The sequence below is a fragment of the Pseudophryne corroboree genome, chromosome 12 (genome assembly GCF_028390025.1).
Source record: "Pseudophryne corroboree isolate aPseCor3 chromosome 12, aPseCor3.hap2, whole genome shotgun sequence".
Taxonomy (NCBI): Eukaryota; Metazoa; Chordata; class Amphibia; order Anura; family Myobatrachidae; genus Pseudophryne; species Pseudophryne corroboree.
Window position 1 is genome coordinate 177,198,268 of NC_086455.1, and position 20,859 is coordinate 177,219,126.

The 20,859-nt window shown below is 43.8% G+C and overlaps 1 protein-coding gene across 5 annotated transcripts in view; it reads right to left on the bottom strand.

The window, feature by feature from the left end:
* BEGAIN (brain enriched guanylate kinase associated) overlaps positions 1 to 20,859 on the bottom strand; it is a 256,003-nt gene that overhangs the window by 127,036 nt on the left and 108,108 nt on the right. The window lies entirely within an intron of this gene.

Consider the following 20,859-nt stretch of genomic DNA (forward strand, 5'->3'; position numbering starts at 1 on the left):
GATATAGTCTATCTGCATACTATGACTCCTCTCCCAATCACTGCTGTCTTACGGCTTGTACAGTATACAGTGATATAGTCTATCTGCATACTATGACTCCTCTCCCAATCACTGCTGACTTACTGCTTGTACAGTATACAGTGATATAGTCTATCTGCATACTATGACTCCTCTCCCAATCACTGCTGTCTTACTGCTTGTACAGTATACAGTGATATAGTCTATCTGCATACTATGACTCCTCTCCCAATCACTGCTGTCTTACTGCTTGTACAGTATACAGTGATATAGTCAATCTGCATACTATGACTCCTCTCCCAATCACTGCTGTCTTACTGCTTGTACAGTATACAGTGATATAGTCTATCTGCATACTATGACTCCTCTCCCAATCACTGCTGTCTTACTGCTCGTACAGTATACAGTGATATAGTCTATCTGCATACTATGACTCCTCTCCCAATCACTGCTGACTTACTGCTCGTACAGTATACAGTGATATAGTCTATCTGCATACTATGACTCCTCTCCCAATCACTGCTGTCTTACTGCTCGTACAGTATACAGTGATATAGTCTATCTGCATACTATGACTCCTCTCCCAATCACTGCTGACTTACTGCTCGTACAGTATACAGTGATATAGTCTATCTGCATACTATGACTCCTCTCCCAATCACTGCTGACTTACTGCTTGTACAGTATACAGTGATATAGTCTATCTGCATACTATGACTCCTCTCCCAATCACTGCTGACTTACTGCTTGTACAGTATACAGTGATATAGTCTATCTGCATACTATGACTCCTCTCCCAATCACTGCTGTCTTACTGCATGTACAGTATACAGTGATATAGTCTATCTGCATACTATGACTCCTCTCCCAATCACTGCTGTCTTACTGCATGTACAGTATACAGTGATATAGTCTATCTGCATACTATGACTCCTCTCCCAATCACTGCTGACTTACTGCTTGTACAGTATACAGTGATATAGTCTATCTGCATACTATGACTCCTCTCCCAATCACTGCTGACTTACTGCTTGTACAGTATACAGTGATATAGTCTATCTGCATACTATGACTCCTCTCCCAATCACTGCTGTCTTACTGCATGTACAGTATACAGTGATATAGTCTATCTGCATACTATGACTCCTCTCCCAATCACTGCTGACTTACTGCATGTACAGTATACAGTGATATAGTCTATCTGCATACTATGACTCCTCTCCCAATCACTGCTGTCTTACTGCTTGTACAGTATACAGTGATATAGTCTATCTGCATACTATGACTCCTCTCCCAATCACTGCTGACTTACTGCTCGTACAGTATACAGTGATATAGTCTATCTGCATACTATGACTCCTCTCCCAATCACTGCTGACTTACTGCTTGTACAGTATACAGTGATATAGTCTATCTGCATACTATGACTCCTCTCCCAATCACTGCTGACTTACTGCTTGTACAGTATACAGTGATATAGTCTATCTGCATACTATGACTCCTCTCCCAATCACTGCTGACTTACTGCTTGTACAGTATACAGTGATATAGTCTATCTGCATACTATGACTCCTCTCAGTCCCAATCACTGCTCTCTTACTGCATGTACAGTATACAGTGATATAGTCTATCTGCATACTATGACTCCTCTCCCAATCACTGCTGTCTTACTGCTTGTACAGTATACAGTGATATAGTCTATCTGCATACTATGACTCCTCTCCCAATCACTGCTGACTTACTGCTTGTACAGTATACAGTGATATAGTCTATCTGCATACTATGACTCCTCTCCCAATCACTGCTGTCTTACTGCTTGTACAGTATACAGTGATATAGTCTATCTGCATACTATGACTCCTCTCCCAATCACTGCTGACTTACTGCATGTACAGTATACAGTGATATAGTCTATCTGCATACTATGACTCCTCTCCCAATCACTGCTGACTTACTGCTTGTACAGTATACAGTGATATAGTCTATCTGCATACTATGACTCCTCTCCCAATCACTGCTGTCTTACTGCTTGTACAGTATACAGTGATATAGTCTATCTGCATACTATGACTCCTCTCCCAATCACTGCTGTCTTACTGCTTGTACAGTATACAGTGATATAGTCTATCTGCATACTATGACTCCTCTCCCAATCACTGCTGTCTTACTGCTTGTACAGTATACAGTGATATAGTCTATCTGCATACTATGACTCCTCTCCCAATCACTGCTGACTTACTGCATGTACAGTATACAGTGATATAGTCTATCTGCATACTATGACTCCTCTCCCAATCACTGCTGACTTACTGCTTGTACAGTATACAGTGATATAGTCTATCTGCATACTATGACTCCTCTCCCAATCACTGCTGTCTTACTGCTTGTACAGTATACAGTGATATAGTCTATCTGCATACTATGACTCCTCTCCCAATCACTGCTGTCTTACTGCTTGTACAGTATACAGTGATATAGTCTATCTGCATACTATGTCTCCTCTCCCAATCACTGCGGTCTTACTGCTTGTACAGTATACAGTGATATAGTCTATCTGCATACTATGACTCCTCTCCCAATCACTGCTGACTTGTCTTACTGCTTGTACAGTATACAGTGATTAAGTCTATCTGCATACTATGACTCCTCTCCCAATCACTGCTGTCTTACTGCTCGTACAGTATACAGTGATATAGTCTATCTGCATACTATGACTCCTCTCCCAATCACTGCTGTCTTACTGCTTGTACAGTATACAGTGATATAGTCTATCTGCATACTATGTCTCCTCTCCCAATCACTGCGGTCTTACTGCTTGTACAGTATACAGTGATATAGTCTATCTGCATACTATGACTCCTCTCCCAATCACTGCTGTCTTACTGCTTGTACAGTATACAGTGATATAGTCTATCTGCATACTATGACTCCTCTCCCAGTCACTGCTGACTTACTGCTTGTACAGTATACAGTGATATAGTCTATCTGCATACTATGACTCCTCTCCCAATCACTGCTGTCTTACTGCTTGTACAGTATACAGTGATATAGTCTATCTGCATACTATAACTCCTCTCCCAATCACTGCTGACTTACTGCTCGTACAATATACAGTGATATAGTCTATCTGCATACTATGACTCCTCTCCCAATCACTGCTGTCTTACTGCTTGTACAGTATACAGTGATATATAGAGATGAGCGCCTGAAATTTTTCGGGTTTTGTGTTTTGGTTTTGGGTTCGGTTCCGCGGCCGTGTTTTGGGTTCGAACGCGTTTTGGCAAAACCTCACCGAATTTTTTTTGTCGGATTCGGGTGTGTTTTGGATTCGGGTGTTTTTTTCAAAAAACACTAAAAAACAGCTTAAATCATAGAATTTGGGGGTCATTTTGATCCCAAAGTATTATTAACCTCAAAAACCATAATTTACACTCATTTTCAGTCTATTCTGAATACCTCACACCTCACAATATTATTTTTAGTCCTAAAATTTGCACCGAGGTCGCTGTGTGAGTAAGATAAGCGACCCTAGTGGCCGACACAAACACCGGGCCCATCTAGGAGTGGCACTGCAGTGTCACGCAGGATGTCCCTTCCAAAAAACCCTCCCCAAACAGCACATGACGCAAAGAAAAAAAGAGGCGCAATGAGGTAGCTGTGTGAGTAAGATTAGCGACCCTAGTGGCCGACACAAACACCGGGCCCATCTAGGAGTGGCACTGCAGTGTCACGCAGGATGGCCCTTCCAAAAAACCCTCCCCAAACAGCACATGACGCAAAGAAAAAAAGAGGCACAATGAGGTAGCTGTGTGAGTAAGATTAGCGACCCTAGTGGCCGACACAAACACCGGGCCCATCTAGGAGTGGCACTGCAGTGTCACGCAGGATGTCCCTTCCAAAAAACCCTCCCCAAACAGCACATGACGCAAAGAAAAAAAGAGGCGCAATGAGGTAGCTGTGTGAGTAAGATTAGCGACCCTAGTGGCCGACACAAACACCGGGCCCATCTAGGAGTGGCACTGCAGTGTCACGCAGGATGTCCCTTCCAAAAAACCCTCCCCAAACAGCACATGACGCAAAGAAAAAAAGTGGCGCAATGAGGTAGCTGACTGTGTGAGTAAGATTAGCGACCCTAGTGGCCGACACAAACACCGGGCCCATTTAGGAGTGGCACTGCAGTGTCACGCAGGATGTCCCTTCCAAAAAACCCTCCCCAATCAGCACATGATGCAAAGAAAAAGAAAAGAAAAAAGAGGTGCAAGATGGAATTGTCCTTGGGCCCTCCCACCCACCCTTATGTTGTATAAACAAAACAGGACATGCACACTTTAACCAACCCATCATTTCAGTGACAGGGTCTGCCACACGACTGTGACTGATATGACGGGTTGGTTTGGACCCCCCCAAAAAAGAAGCAATTAATCTCTCCTTGCACAAACTGGCTCTACAGAGGCAAGATGTCCACCTCATCATCACCCTCCGATATATCACCGTGTACATCCCCCTCCTCACAGATTATCAATTCGTCCCCACTGGAATCCACCATCTCAGCTCCCTGTGTACTTTGTGGAGGCAATTGCTGCTGGTCAATGTCTCCGCGGAGGAATTGATTATAATTCATTTTAATGAACATCATCTTCTCCACATTTTCTGGATGTAACCTCGTACGCCGATTGCTGACAAGGTGAGCGGCGGCACTAAACACTCTTTCGGAGTACACACTTGTGGGAGGGCAACTTAGGTAGAATAAAGCCAGTTTGTGCAAGGGCCTCCAAATTGCCTCTTTTTCCTGCCAGTATAAGTACGGAGTGTGTGACGTGCCTACTTGGATGCGGTCACTCATATAATCCTCCACCATTCTATCAATGTTGAGAGAATCATATGCAGTGACAGTAGACGACATGTCCGTAATCGTTGTCAGGTCCTTCAGTCCGGACCAGATGTCAGCATCAGCAGTCGCTCCAGACTGCCCTGCATCACCGCCAGCGGGTGGGCTCGGAATTCTGAGCCTTTTCCTCGCACCCCCAGTTGCGGGAGAATGTGGAGGTGGAGATGTTGACAGGTCGCGTTCCGCTTGACTTGACAATTTTGTCACCAGCAGGTCTTTCAACCCCAGCAGACTTGTGTCTGCCGGAAAGAGAGATCCAAGGTAGGCTTTAAATCTAGGATCGAGCACGGTGGCCAAAATGTAGTGCTCTGATTTCAACAGATTGACCACCCGTGAATCCTTGTTAAGCGAATTAAGGGCTCCATCCACAAGTCCCACATGCCTAGCGGAATCGCTCCGTGTTAGCTCCTCCTTCAATGTCTCCAGCTTCTTCTGCAAAAGCCTGATGAGGGGAATGACCTGACTCAGGCTGGCAGTGTCTGAACTGACTTCACGTGTGGCAAGTTCAAAGGGCATCAGAACCTTGCACAACGTTGAAATCATTCTCCACTGCGCTTGAGACAGGTGCATTCCACCTACTATATCGTGCTCAATTGTATAGGCTTGAATGGCCTTTTGCTGCTCCTCCAACCTCTGAAGCATATAGAGGGTTGAATTCCACCTCGTTACCACTTCTTGCTTCAGATGATGGCAGGGCAGGTTCAGTAGTTTTTGGTGGTGCTCCAGTCTTCTGTACGTGGTGCCTGTACGCCGAAAGTGTCCCGCAATTCTTCTGGCCACCGACAGCATCTCTTGCACGCCCCTGTCATTTTTTAAAAAATTCTGCACCACCAAATTCAAGGTATGTGCAAAACATGGGACGTGCTGGAATTTGCCCATATTTAATGCACACACAATATTGCTGGCGTTGTCCGATGCCACAAATCCACAGGAGAGTCCAATTGGGGTAAGCCATTCCGCGATGATCTTCCTCAGTTGCCGTAAGAGGTTTTCAGCTGTGTGCGTATTCTGGAAAGCGGTGATACAAAGCGTAGCCTGCCTAGGAAAGAGTTGGCGTTTGCGAGATGCTGCTACTGGTGCCGCCGCTGCTGTTCTTGCGGCGGGAGTCCATACATCTACCCAGTGGGCTGTCACAGTCATATAGTCCTGACCCTGCCCTGCTCCACTTGTCCACATGTCCGTGGTTAAGTGGACATTGGGTACAACTGCATTTTTTAGGACACTGGTGAGTCTTTTTCTGACGTCCGTGTACATTCTCGGTATCGCCTGCCTAGAGAAGTGGAACCTAGATGGTATTTGGTAACGGGGGCACACTGCCTCAATAAATTGTCTAGTTCCCTGTGAACTAACGGCGGATACCGGACGCACGTCTAACACCAACATAGTTGTCAAGGCCTCAGTTATCCGCTTTGCAGCAGGATGACTGCTGTGATATTTCATCTTCCTCGCAAAGGACTGTTGAACAGTCAATTGCTTACTGGAAGTAGTACAAGTGGGCTTACGACTTCCCCTCTGGGATGACCATCGACTCCCAGCAGCAACAACAGCAGCGCCAGCAGCAGTAGGCGTTACACGCAAGGATGCATCGGAGGAATCCCAGGCAGGAGAGGAATCGTCAGAATTGCCAGTGACATGGCCTGCAGGACTATTGGCATTCCTGGGGAAGGAGGAAATTGACACTGAGGGAGTTGGTGGGGTGGTTTGCGTGAGCTTGGTTACAAGAGGAAGGGATTTACTGGTCAGTGGACTGCTTCCGCTGTCACCCAAAGTTTTTGAACTTGTCACTGACTTATTATGAATGCGCTGCAGGTGACGTATAAGGGAGGATGTTCCGAGGTGGTTAACGTCCTTACCCCTACTTATTACAGCTTGACAAAGGGAACACACGGCTTGACACCTGTTGTCCGCATTTCTGTTGAAATACCTCCACACCGAAGAGCTGATTTTTTTGGTATTTTCACCTGGCATGTCAACGGCCATATTCCTCCCACGGACAACAGGTGTCTCCCCGGGTGCCTGACTTAAACAAACCACCTCACCATCAGAATCCTCCTGGTCAATTTCCTCCCCAGCGCCAGCAACACCCATATCCTCCTCATCCTGGTGTACTTCAACACTGACATCTTCAATCTGACTATCAGGAACTGGACTGCGGGTGCTCCTTCCAGCACTTGCAGGGGGCGTGCAAATGGTGGAAGGCGCATGCTCTTCACGTCCAGTGTTGGGAAGGTCAGGCATCGCAACCGACACAATTAGACTCTCCTTGTGGATTTGGGATTTCGAAGAATGCACAGTTCTTTGCTGTGCTGCTTTTGCCAGCTTGAGTCTTTTCATTTTTCTAGCGAGAGGCTGAGTGCTTCCATCCTCATGTGAAGCTGAACCACTAGCCATGAACATAGGCCAGGGCCTCAGCCGTTCCTTGCCACTCCGTGTCGTAAATGGCATATTGGCAAGTTTACGCTTCTCCTCCGACAATTTTATTTTAGGTTTTGGAGTCCTTTTTTTTCTGATATTTGGTGTTTTGGATTTGACATGCTCTGTACTATGACATTGGGCATCGGCCTTGGCAGACGACGTTGCTGGCATTTCATCGTCTCGGCCATGACTAGTGGCAGCAGCTTCAGCACGAGGTGGAAGTGGATCTTGATCTTTCCCTAATTTTGGAACCTCAACATTTTTGTTCTCCATATTTTAATAGGCACAACTAAAAGGCACCTCAGGTAAACAATGGAGATGGATACTAGTATACAATTATGGACTGCCTGCCGAGTGCAGACACAGAGGTAGCCACAGCCGTGAACTACCGTACTGTACTGTGTCTGCTGCTAATATAGACTGGTTGATAAAGAGATGTCTATGTAACTATGTATGTATAAAGAAGAAAGAAAAAAAAACCACGGTTAGGTGGTATACAATTATGGACGGACTGCCTGCCGAGTGCAGACACAGAGGTAGCCACAGCCGTGAACTACCGTACTGTACTGTGTCTGCTGCTAATAATATAGACTGGTTGATAAAGAGATGTCGTAGTAGTATGTATGTATAAAGAAGAAAGAAAAAAAAACCACGGTTAGGTGGTATACAATTATGGACGGACTGCCTGCCGAGTGCAGACACAGAGGTAGCCACAGCCGTGAACTACCGTACTGTACTGTGTCTGCTGCTAATATAGACTGGTTGATAAAGAGATGTCTATGTAACTATGTATGTATAAAGAAGAAAGAAAAAAAAACCACGGTTAGGTGGTATACAATTATGGACGGACTGCCTGCCGAGTGCAGACACAGAGGTAGCCACAGCCGTGAACTACCGTACTGTACTGTGTCTGCTGCTAATATAGACTGGTTGATAAAGAGATGTCGTAGTAGTATGTATGTATAAAGAAGAAGAAAAAACCACGGTTAGGTGGTATACAATTATGGACGGACTGCCTGCCGAGTGCAGACACAGAGGTAGCCACAGCCGTGAACTACCGTACTGTGTCTGCTGCGACTGGATGATAAATGATATAAAAAATATATATATATCACTACTGCAGCCGGACAGGTATATATTATATATTATATAATGACGGACCTGCTGGACACTGTCTGTCAGCAGAATGAGTTTTATTTTTATAGAATAAAAAAAACAACAACACACAAGTGAAGTCACACGACGAGTGTTTAACTTTTTCAGGCAATCACAATATAAGTATACTACTAACTATACTGGTGGTCAGTGTGGTCAGGTCACTGGTCAGTCACACTGGCAGTGGCACTCTTGCAGCAAAAGTGTGCACTGTTTAATTTTAATATAATATTATGTACTCCTGGCTCCTGCTATAACCTATAACTGGCACTGCAGTGCTCCCCAGTCTCCCCCACAATTATAAGCTGTGTGAGCTGAGCAGTCAGACAGATATATAATATATATAGATGATGCAGCACACTGGGCTGAGCCTGAGCAGTGCACACAGATATGGTATGTGACTGAGTCACTGTGTGTATCGCTTTTTTCAGGCAGAGAACGGATATATTAAATAAACTGCACTGTCTGGTGGTCACTCACTATATAATATTATGTACTCCTGGCTCCTGCTATAACCTATAACTGGCACTGCAGTGCTCCCCAGTCTCCCCCACAATTATAAGCTGTGTGAGCTGAGCAGTCAGACAGATATATAATATATATAGATGATGCAGCACACTGGGCTGAGCCTGAGCAGTGCACACAGATATGGTATGTGACTGAGTCACTGTGTGTATCGCTTTTTTCAGGCAGAGAACGGATATATTAAATAAACTGCACTGTCTGGTGGTCACTCACTAGTAAACTCTCTGCACTCTCTACACTTCTACAGTACTCCTCCTAGTCCTAAGCTCCAGTAAATCTCTCTCTCTTATAATCTAAATGGAGAGGACGCCAGCCACGTCCTCTCACTATCAATCTCAATGCACGTGTGAAAATGGCGGCGACGCGCGGCTCCTTATATAGAATCCGAGTCTCGCGAGAATCCGACAGCGTCATGATGACGTTCGGGCGCGCTCGGGTTAACCGAGCAAGGCGGGAGGATCCGAGTCTGCTCGGACCCGTGAAAAAAACCATGAAGTTCGGGCGGGTTCGGATTCAGAGAAACCGAACCCGCTCATCTCTAGTGATATAGTCTATTTGCATACTATGACTCCTCTCCCAATCACTTCTGTCTTACTGCTTGTACAGTATACAGTGATATAGTCTATCTGCATACTATGACTCCTCTCCCAATCACTGCTGTCTTACTGCTTGTACAGTATACAGTGATATAGTCTATCTGCATACTATGACTCCTCTCCCAATCACTGCTGACTTACTGCTTGTACAGTATACAGCGATATAGTCTATTTGCATACTATGACTCCTCTCCCAATCACTGCTGTCTTACTGCTTGTACAGTATACAGTAATATAGTCTATCTGCATACTATGACTCCTCTCCCAATCACTGCTGTCTTACTGCTCGTACAGTATACAGTGATATAGTCTATCTGCATACTATGACTCCTCTCCCAATCACTGCTGACTTGTCTTACTGCTCGTACAGTATACAGTAATATAGTCTATCTGCATACTATGACTCCTCTCCCAATCACTGCTGACTTACTGCATGTACAGTATACAGTGATATAGTCTATCTGCATACTATGACTCCTCTCCCAATCACTGCTGTCTTACTGCTTGTACAGTATACAGTGATATAGTCTATCTGCATACTATGACTCCTCTCCCAATCACTGCTGACTTACTGCTTGTACAGTATACAGTGATATAGTCTATCTGCATACTATGACTCCTCTCCCAATCACTGCTGTCTTACTGCTTGTACAGTATACAGTGATATAGTCTATCTGCATACTATGACTCCTCTACCAATCACTGCTGTCTTACTGCTTGTACAGTATACAGTGATATAGTCTATCTGCATACTATGACTCCTCTCCCAATCACTGCTGACTTACTGCATGTACAGTATACAGTGATATAGTCTATCTGCATACTATGACTCCTCTCCCAATCACTGCTGTCTTACTGCTTGTACAGTATACAGTGATATAGTCTATCTGCATACTATGACTCCTCTCCCAATCACTGCTGACTTACTGCTTGTACAGTATACAGTGATATAGTCTATCTGCATACTATGACTCCTCTCCCAATCACTGCTGTCTTACTGCTTGTACAGTATACAGTGATATAGTCTATCTGCATACTATGACTCCTCTCCCAATCACTGCTGACTTACTGCTCGTACAGTATACAGTGATATAGTTTATCTGCATACTATGACTCCTCTCCCAATCACTGCTGTCTTACTGCTTGTACAGTATACAGTGATATAGTCTATCTGCATACTATGACTCCTCTCCCAATCACTGCTGACTTACTGCTCGTACAGTATACAGTAATATAGTCTATCTGCATACTATGACTCCTCTCCCAATCACTGCTGACTTACTGCTCGTACAGTATACAGTGATATAGTCTATCTGCATACTATGACTCCTCTCCCAATCACTGCTGACTTACTGCTTGTACAGTATACAGTGATATAGTCTATCTGCATACTATGACTCCTCTCCCAATCACTGCTGTCTTACTGCATGTACAGTATACAGTGATATAGTCTATCTGCATACTATGACTCCTCTACCAATCACTGCTGTCTTACTGCTTGTACAGTATACAGTGATATAGTCTATCTGCATACTATGACTCCTCTACCAATCACTGCTGTCTTACTGCTTGTACAGTATACAGTGATATAGTCTATCTGCATACTATGACTCCTCTCCCAATCACTGCTGACTTACTGCATGTACAGTATACAGTGATATAGTCTATCTGCATACTATGACTCCTCTCCCAATCACTGCTGTCTTACTGCTTGTACAGTATACAGTGATATAGTCTATCTGCATACTATGACTCCTCTCCCAATCACTGCTGACTTACTGCTTGTACAGTATACAGTGATATAGTCTATCTGCATACTATGACTCCTCTCCCAATCACTGCTGTCTTACTGCTTGTACAGTATACAGTGATATAGTCTATCTGCATACTATGACTCCTCTCCCAATCACTGCTGACTTACTGCTCGTACAGTATACAGTGATATAGTTTATCTGCATACTATGACTCCTCTCCCAATCACTGCTGTCTTACTGCTTGTACAGTATACAGTGATATAGTCTATCTGCATACTATGACTCCTCTCCCAATCACTGCTGACTTACTGCTCGTACAGTATACAGTAATATAGTCTATCTGCATACTATGACTCCTCTCCCAATCACTGCTGACTTACTGCTCGTACAGTATACAGTGATATAGTCTATCTGCATACTATGACTCCTCTCCCAATCACTGCTGTCTTACTGCTTGTACAGTATACAGTGATATAGTCTATCTGCATACTATGACTCCTCTCCCAATCACTGCTGTCTTACTGCTCGTACAGTATACAGTGATATAGTCTATCTGCATACTATGACTCCTCTACCAATCACTGCTGTCTTACTGCTTGTACAGTATACAGTAATATAGTCTATCTGCATACTATGACTCCTCTCCCAATCACTGCTGACTTACTGCATGTACAGTATACAGTGATATAGTCTATCTGCATACTATGACTCCTCTCCCAATCACTGCTGACTTGTCTTACTGCTTGTACAGTATACAGTGATATAGTCTATCTGCATACTATGACTCCTCTCCCAATCACTGCTGTCTTACTGCATGTACAGTATACAGTGATATAGTCTATCTGCATACTATGACTCCTCTCCCAATCACTGCTGTCTTACTGCATGTACAGTATACAGTGATATAGTCTATCTGCATACTATGACTCCTCTCCTAATCACTGCTGTCTTACTGCTTGTACAGTATACAGTGATATAGTCTATCTGCATACTATGACTCCTCTCCTAATCACTGCTGTCTTACTGCTTGTACAGTATACAGTGATATAGTCTATCTGCATACTATGACTCCTCTCCCAATCACTGCTGACTTGTCTTACTGCATGTACAGTATACAGTGATATAGTCTATCTGCATACTATGACTCCTCTCCCAATCACTGCTGTCTTACTGCTTGTACAGTATACAGTGATATAGTCTATCTGCATACTATGACTCCTCTCCCAATCACTGCTGTCTTACTGCTTGTACAGTATACAGTGATATAGTCTATCTGCATACTATGTCTCCTCTCCCAATCACTGCTGACTTACTGCTTGTACAGTATACAGTGATATAGTCTATCTGCATACTATGACTCCTCTCCCAATCACTGCTGACTTACTGCATGTACAGTATACAGTGATATAGTCTATCTGCATACTATGACTCCTCTCCCAATCACTGCTGACTTACTGCTTGTACAGTATACAGTGATATAGTCTATCTGCATACTATGACTCCTCTCCCAATCACTGCTGACTTACTGCTCGTACAGTATACAGTGATATAGTCTATCTGCATACTATGACTCCTCTCCCAATCACTGCTGTCTTACTGCTTGTACAGTATACAGTGATATAGTCTATCTGCATACTATGACTCCTCTCCCAATCACTGCTGACTTACTGCTCGTACAGTATACAGTGATATAGTCTATCTGCATACTATGACTCCTCTCCCAATCACTGCTGTCTTACTGCTTGTACAGTATACAGTGATATAGTCTATCTGCATACTATGACTCCTCTCCCAATCACTGCTGTCTTACTGCTCGTACAGTATACAGTGATATAGTCTATCTGCATACTATGACTCCTCTACCAATCACTGCTGTCTTACTGCTTGTACAGTATACAGTAATATAGTCTATCTGCATACTATGACTCCTCTCCCAATCACTGCTGACTTACTGCATGTACAGTATACAGTGATATAGTCTATCTGCATACTATGACTCCTCTCCCAATCACTGCTGTCTTACTGCTTGTACAGTATACAGTGATATAGTCTATCTGCATACTATGACTCCTCTCCCAATCACTGCTGTCTTACTGCTTGTACAGTATACAGTAATATAGTCTATCTGCATACTATGACTCCTCTCCCAATCACTGCTGTCTTACTGCATGTACAGTATACAGTGATATAGTCTATCTGCATACTATGACTCCTCTCCTAATCACTGCTGTCTTACTGCTTGTACAGTATACAGTGATATAGTCTATCTGCATACTATGACTCCTCTCCCAATCACTGCTGTCTTACTGCTTGTACAGTATACAGTGATATAGTCTATCTGCATACTATGACTCCTCTCCCAATCACTGCTGACTTACTGCTCGTACAGTATACAGTAATATAGTCTATCTGCATACTATGACTCCTCTCCCAATCACTGCTGACTTACTGCTCGTACAGTATACAGTGATATAGTCTATCTGCATACTATGACTCCTCTCCCAATCACTGCTGTCTTACTGCTTGTACAGTATACAGTGATATAGTCTATCTGCATACTATGACTCCTCTCCCAATCACTGCTGTCTTACTGCTCGTACAGTATACAGTGATATAGTCTATCTGCATACTATGACTCCTCTACCAATCACTGCTGTCTTACTGCTTGTACAGTATACAGTAATATAGTCTATCTGCATACTATGACTCCTCTCCCAATCACTGCTGACTTACTGCATGTACAGTATACAGTGATATAGTCTATCTGCATACTATGACTCCTCTCCCAATCACTGCTGTCTTACTGCTTGTACAGTATACAGTGATATAGTCTATCTGCATACTATGACTCCTCTCCCAATCACTGCTGTCTTACTGCATGTACAGTATACAGTGATATAGTCTATCTGCATACTATGACTCCTCTCCTAATCACTGCTGTCTTACTGCTTGTACAGTATACAGTGATATAGTCTATCTGCATACTATGACTCCTCTCCCAATCACTGCTGTCTTACTGCTTGTACAGTATACAGTGATATAGTCTATCTGCATACTATGACTCCTCTCCCAATCACTGCTGTCTTACTGCTTGTACAGTATACAGTGATATAGTCTATCTGCATACTATGACTCCTCTCCCAATCACTGCTGTCTTACTGCTTGTACAGTATACAGTGATATAGTCTATCTGCATACTATGACTCCTCTCCCAATCACTGCTGTCTTACTGCATGTACAGTATACAGTGATATAGTCTATCTGCATACTATGACTCCTCTCCCAATCACTGCTGTCTTACTGCTTGTACAGTATACAGTGATATAGTCTATCTGCATACTATGACTCCTCTCCCAATCACTGCTGTCTTACTGCTTGTACAGTATACAGTGATATAGTCTATCTGCATACTATGACTCCTCTCCTGTCACGATCCGGGTATCTGGACGCCATTTCTTACCCATCAGATGCCTCCTAAGGCTGGCTCAGCGCTCCAGGACCGGATCCCATCTGTTATCCTGATGTGCACATTCCCGCATCCTCTCCTGTCTCTCTGGACGCAGTCACAGTAACGCCTTATACATCTGGCATGGCGTCTCCCGCGGCCTCCGCCGCCGTCCCTGAGCTTCTGCATTCAGAGTGGCGATTACGTCAGCCGCGGCCTCCGCTGTGTCCGCGTGGTCGGATGTGCATCTGTCAGCCTGGCGTCTCCTGTCTCCGGTGGCCGGCGCCGCCATTACTGTTTTCCAGACCACATGGATTACAATCCAAACTTCCCTCCAAGTGTCTGCATGGGCGCAGCCATCTTGGATTCTGTCAGCTGATCATTCCTACCAATCCGTTGTCAGTATTATTAATTTGCATAATAGCCTAGCCAATGCCTTCCTTGCTGCAGGTATAAATAGGTTGTGCCTGAGCAAGGAAGGCGTCAGTGCTTTGGTTGTCAAACCTAGTTCCAGTTTGTCTCTCTTCTGTGAATGTCTTCCAGGTTCCAGCTCCTGTCTCCAGACTTCTGCTATAGAGACCCGCACCAGCATTCCATCTGCGGTGTAGCCTGACTCTCCAATCCATTCTGGACTCACCTGTTTCCAGCTACAACATCACCTGCTTCCAGCAGTGTACAGCTTCTCTTAAAGGGCCGGTGTCCTTTCTGCAGTTTACCACTCTCCACCGGTATTATTATTTCTCCGCTCTCAAATTCTACATTTCATCTACATTGCATCGCTCTCAAGCTTTATTTATTATTTAACTGGTTCCAGCCAGTATCCACTCCGTGCCAACACCTGTCTGTTTCTAACCAGTACCCACAGCAGCATTTTATCTACAGCAGTCCAGCTTTCCCTGGAACACCAGCTGGTACGACCCTGGGCTTTCCTCATTGCTACAGTTGAGCCTGGTAAGGACTTTCCAACTTGCAGATAATAAGAACTGTCTCATACCACCAGAGCTCTGTGGCCCCTGCCACCCTGTAGTACCCAGGAACTGTATTATTATTTCTCTGCTGATTTTTATGTTACTTTTTACTGCTACTGTGATGCATGGAGTTTGTCATAAATAAATATCATTGACTTTTACTCAAGTTGTCGTGGTCACGCCTTCGGGCGGTTTCTCTTCATGTTACTTACATGTCCAGGGGTCTGATACAACCTCCCAGGTTCCGGTACATCTCAGCCCCTACAACTGAGGCTGCCTTCCGTCAGCTCAGGCCCTCAGTTGTGACATCTCCCAATCACTGCTGACTTACTGCTTGTACAGTATACAGTGATATAGTCTATCTGCATACTATGACTCCTCTCCCAATCACTGCTGTCTTACTGCTTGTACAGTATACAGTGATATAGTCTATCTGCATACTATGACTCCTCTCCCAATCACTGCTGACTTGTCTTACTGCTTGTACAGTATACAGTGATATAGTCTATCTGCATACTATGACTCCTCTCCCAATCACTGCTGTCTTACTGCTTGTACAGTATACAGTGATATAGTCTATCTGCATACTATGACTCCTCTCCCAATCACTGCTGACTTGTCTTACTGCTTGTACAGTATACAGTGATATAGTCTATCTGCATACTATGACTCCTCTCCCAATCACTGCTGACTTACTGCTTGTACAGTATACAGTGATATAGTCTATCTGCATACTATGACTCCTCTCCCAATCACTGCTGTCTTACTGCTTGTACAGTATACAGTGATATAGTCTATCTGCATACTATGACTCCTCTCCCAATCACTGCTGTCTTACTGCTTGTACAGTATACAGTGATATAGTCTATCTGCATACTATGACTCCTCTCCCAATCACTGCTGTCTTACTGCTTGTACAGTATACAGTGATATAGTCTATCTGCATACTATGACTCCTCTCCCAATCACTGCTGACTTGTCTTACTGCTTGTACAGTATACAGTGATATAGTCTATCTGCATACTATGACTCCTCTCCCAATCACTGCTGACTTGTCTTACTGCTTGTACAGTATACAGTGATATAGTCTATCTGCATACTATGACTCCTCTCCCAATCACTGCTGACTTACTGCTTGTACAGTATACAGTGATATAGTCTATCTGCATACTATGACTCCTCTCCCAATCACTGCTGTCTTACTGCTTGTACAGTATACAGTGATATAGTCTATCTGCATACTATGACTCCTCTCCCAATCACTGCTGTCTTACTGCTTGTACAGTATACAGTGATATAGTCTATCTGCATACTATGACTCCTCTCCCAATCACTGCTGACTTACTGCTTGTACAGTATACAATGATATAGTCTATCTGCATACTATGACTCCTCTCCCAATCACTGCTGACTTACTGCTCGTACAGTATACTGTGATATAGTCTATCTGCATACTATGTCTCCTCTCCCAATCACTGCTGTCTTACTGCATGTACAGTATACAGTGATATAGTCTATCTGCATACTATGACTCCTCTCCCAATCACTGCTGACTTACTGCTTGTACAGTATACAGTGATATAGTCTATCTGCATACTATGTCTCCTCTCCCAATCACTGCTGTCTTACTGCATGTACAGTATACAGTGATATAGTCTATCTGCATACTATGACTCCTCTCCCAATCACTGCTGACTTACTGCTCGTACAGTATACAGTGATATAGTCTATCTGCATACTATGACTCCTCTCCCAATCACTGCTGACTTGTCTTACTGCTCGTACAGTATACAGTAATATAGTCTATCTGCATACTATGACTCCTCTCCCAATCACTGCTGTCTTACTGTTTGTACAGTATACAGTGATATAGTCTATCTACATACTATGACTCCTATCCCAATCACTGCTGTCTTACTGTTTGTACAGTATACAGTGATATAGTCTATCTGCATACTATGTCTCCTCTCCCAATCACTGCTGTCTTACTGCTTGTACAGTATACAGTGATATAGTCTATCTGCATACTATGACTCCTCTCCCAATCACTGCTGTCTTACTGCTTGTACAGTATACAGTGATATAGTCTATCTGCATACTATGACTCCTCTCCCAATCACTGCTGACTTGTCTTACTGCTCGTACAGTATACAGTAATATAGTCTATCTGCATACTATGACTCCTCTCCCAATCACTGCTGTCTTACTGTTTGTACAGTATACAGTGATATAGTCTATCTACATACTATGACTCCTCTCCCAATCACTGCTGACTTGTCTTACTGCTCGTACAGTATACAGTAATATAGTCTATCTGCATACTATGACTCCTCTCCCAATCACTGCTGTCTTACTGTTTGTACAGTATACAGTGATATAGTCTATCTACATACTATGACTCCTCTCCCAATCACTGCTGTCTTACTGTTTGTACAGTATACAGTGATATAGTCTATCTGCATACTATGTCTCCTCTCCCAATCACTGCTGTCTTACTGTTTGTACAGTATACAGTGATATAGTCTATCTGCATACTATGACTCCTATCCCAATCACTGCTGACTTACTGCTTGTACAGTATACAGTGATATAGTCTATCTGCATACTATGACTCCTCTCCCAATCACTGCTGACTTACTGCTCGTACAGTATACAGTGATATAGTCTATCTGCATACTATGACTCCTCTCCCAATCACTGCTGTCTTACTGCTTGTACAGTATACAGTGATATAGTCTATCTGCATACTATGACTCCTGATGCCTCTTTAATGAGTCACTGTGTCTGGAAATGATTATGAATATTGCAGAAACAATGAATCAGGGTTGTTCTTGTCAGCCATATAACACTAATATACTCTGGCAGGCGGGAGTCATTAGGATGTAATTACTTGGGACAGATTGGTGTTGGGCACCAGACTACAAGAGAAAATAGATAGCTGTTATATGTGGTGTAATTGCTGTACAGTGACGTGTCGGCAGGGGAGACTGTTTTGTTGTAATTCCAATCATTAGGACACAGAGGCATGTGCCTCTTTATTCCATTACCAACTCCAGACACACTACACACCGGACCACCCATTTCCCAGCATTCCCTCTGGTCTTAGGGACCGTCACTGAAGATTCAGACTTACACATATCAGTAAGGGAGTGTCTACAATCATTAAACATTCTAATGCGATAACATCACATCCTCTTCTCTATAAAGATAAGCCCTGTATCCTTCAGTGCAACAATTCAATGTAATATTAAGAACATCATCTAACATGTTTCAATGAGTCTCTCAGGTCTGCGTATTCCCCTTTTGGGTCTTTCATACACAGTCTTTGTTTCATCGCCCATGTTGGACCATTATAGAATTGTGGTTTGTTCGCCATTATCAGGATCATCATACATGTCAGATGAACGGTATTCTTCAGTCATGTTGTCTTCATTATGGTTAGGTTGAGATCTTAAATCCACCCGATTTCTTCTTACTTCCGTTCCACACTCTGTACGTATAGTATAAGATCTTGTCGCTACTTCTGCCTGCACAATACCTTTCTCCTGATCTCTGAGACGAACTTGGTCACCCGATTTTAGATCAGATGGGCTTTTTGTTCACCTGTCATGGAACAGTTTCTCTATAGTTTGTTGACGTTCCTTACTCAGTCTGACCAACGCTGCGTTATGTGTATTAAGCAGTTCATCATGTATCGGGAGATTTGCTCTAATCCTCCTTCCCATCAGCATTTGTGCAGGAGAAAGTCCATTCTGTAAAGTTGTACTGCCGTAGAGTGAAAGACTTTTGTAGAAATCTTCTTTTTTTCATGAGACTCTTTACAGTTTTTACTGAACTTTCCCCCAAGCCATTTGAGCGTGGATAGTGGGGACTTGACGTAGTATGGACAAATTCCCACTCATCAGCAAATTGTCTAAATTCAGCCCTGGAAAACTGAAGATCACTGTCAATGAACACTTCCATAGGAACACCATGCCTTGCAAAGATTGACTTCATGCAATTGATCACAGCTTTACTAGTAGTTGTATGTAGTGTCTTCACCTCAGGGTAGTTAGAGTAATAATCAGTCATGACAATGTACGTTTTCCCATTACAATCAAACAAATCTGCGCCAACTTTCTGGTAGGTTTCTCTGGCACTGCGTGAGGACTCAGTGGCTCGACTTGTTGTTTCGGTCTATACGTAAGACATAATTCACATGTAGCTGTAGTCTGTGCTATGTCTCGGTTCATTCTTGGCCAATACATAACTTCACGCGCTCTCCGCTTACATTTTTCTTCTCCTAAGTGGCCTTCATGTATCTTGCACAGCATAGTTTTTCTTAGTCGTGCAGGTATGACAAACCTATTGCCTTTGTAAATAATACCATCGACAACTGTAAGGTTACTGCGGTACATCCAATATTCATGAATAGACAGCGGGCACGCATTTGTTTCTGCTGGCCAACCTTTCAGAATGATATCTTTCAACACTTTCATTGTGTCATCTGTCTGTTTCTTTTCTAATCTGTTCTTGTCTTGCATGAGACATTGGGGGTCATTCCGACCCGATCGCTTTCTGCAGTTTATCACAGCACAACAATCGGGTCAGAACTGCGCATTCACCGGCGCTGCAGTGCGCCAGCGCATGCCAGCCATCGTTGCCTAGTGATCGCCTCTGATGCAGACGTGGCCTCTGGGCGGGAGGGGGCTGGACGGCAGCATTAAGCCGCCATTTAGGGGGCGTGATCCGGCTAATGCAGATGTGCCGCTGCGACCCAGGGCAGTGAAGAGGTTCTCCCAGCCAACCGCAGGAGCTGCGCTGGCCGGGAGAAACTCCTGAAATGCAAAAGCATCGCCGATGTGCGATGCTTTTTGATTTCTGCGGGGAGGGGGTTGGTACTGACATGTGGGGTGGACTAGCCCTGTGCTGGGCGTCCCCCCGCATGTCTAAGTGCCTGATCGTAGCTGTGCTAAATTTAGCACAGCTACAATCAACTCAGAATGACCCCCATTGGTAGAGAAGCTACAATCAAATTAACATAGGCTTCATCCATCAGACTCCCGGCACACTTTTGTCCACAGCACGAGAAAGTGTATCAGCAATGTACATGTAT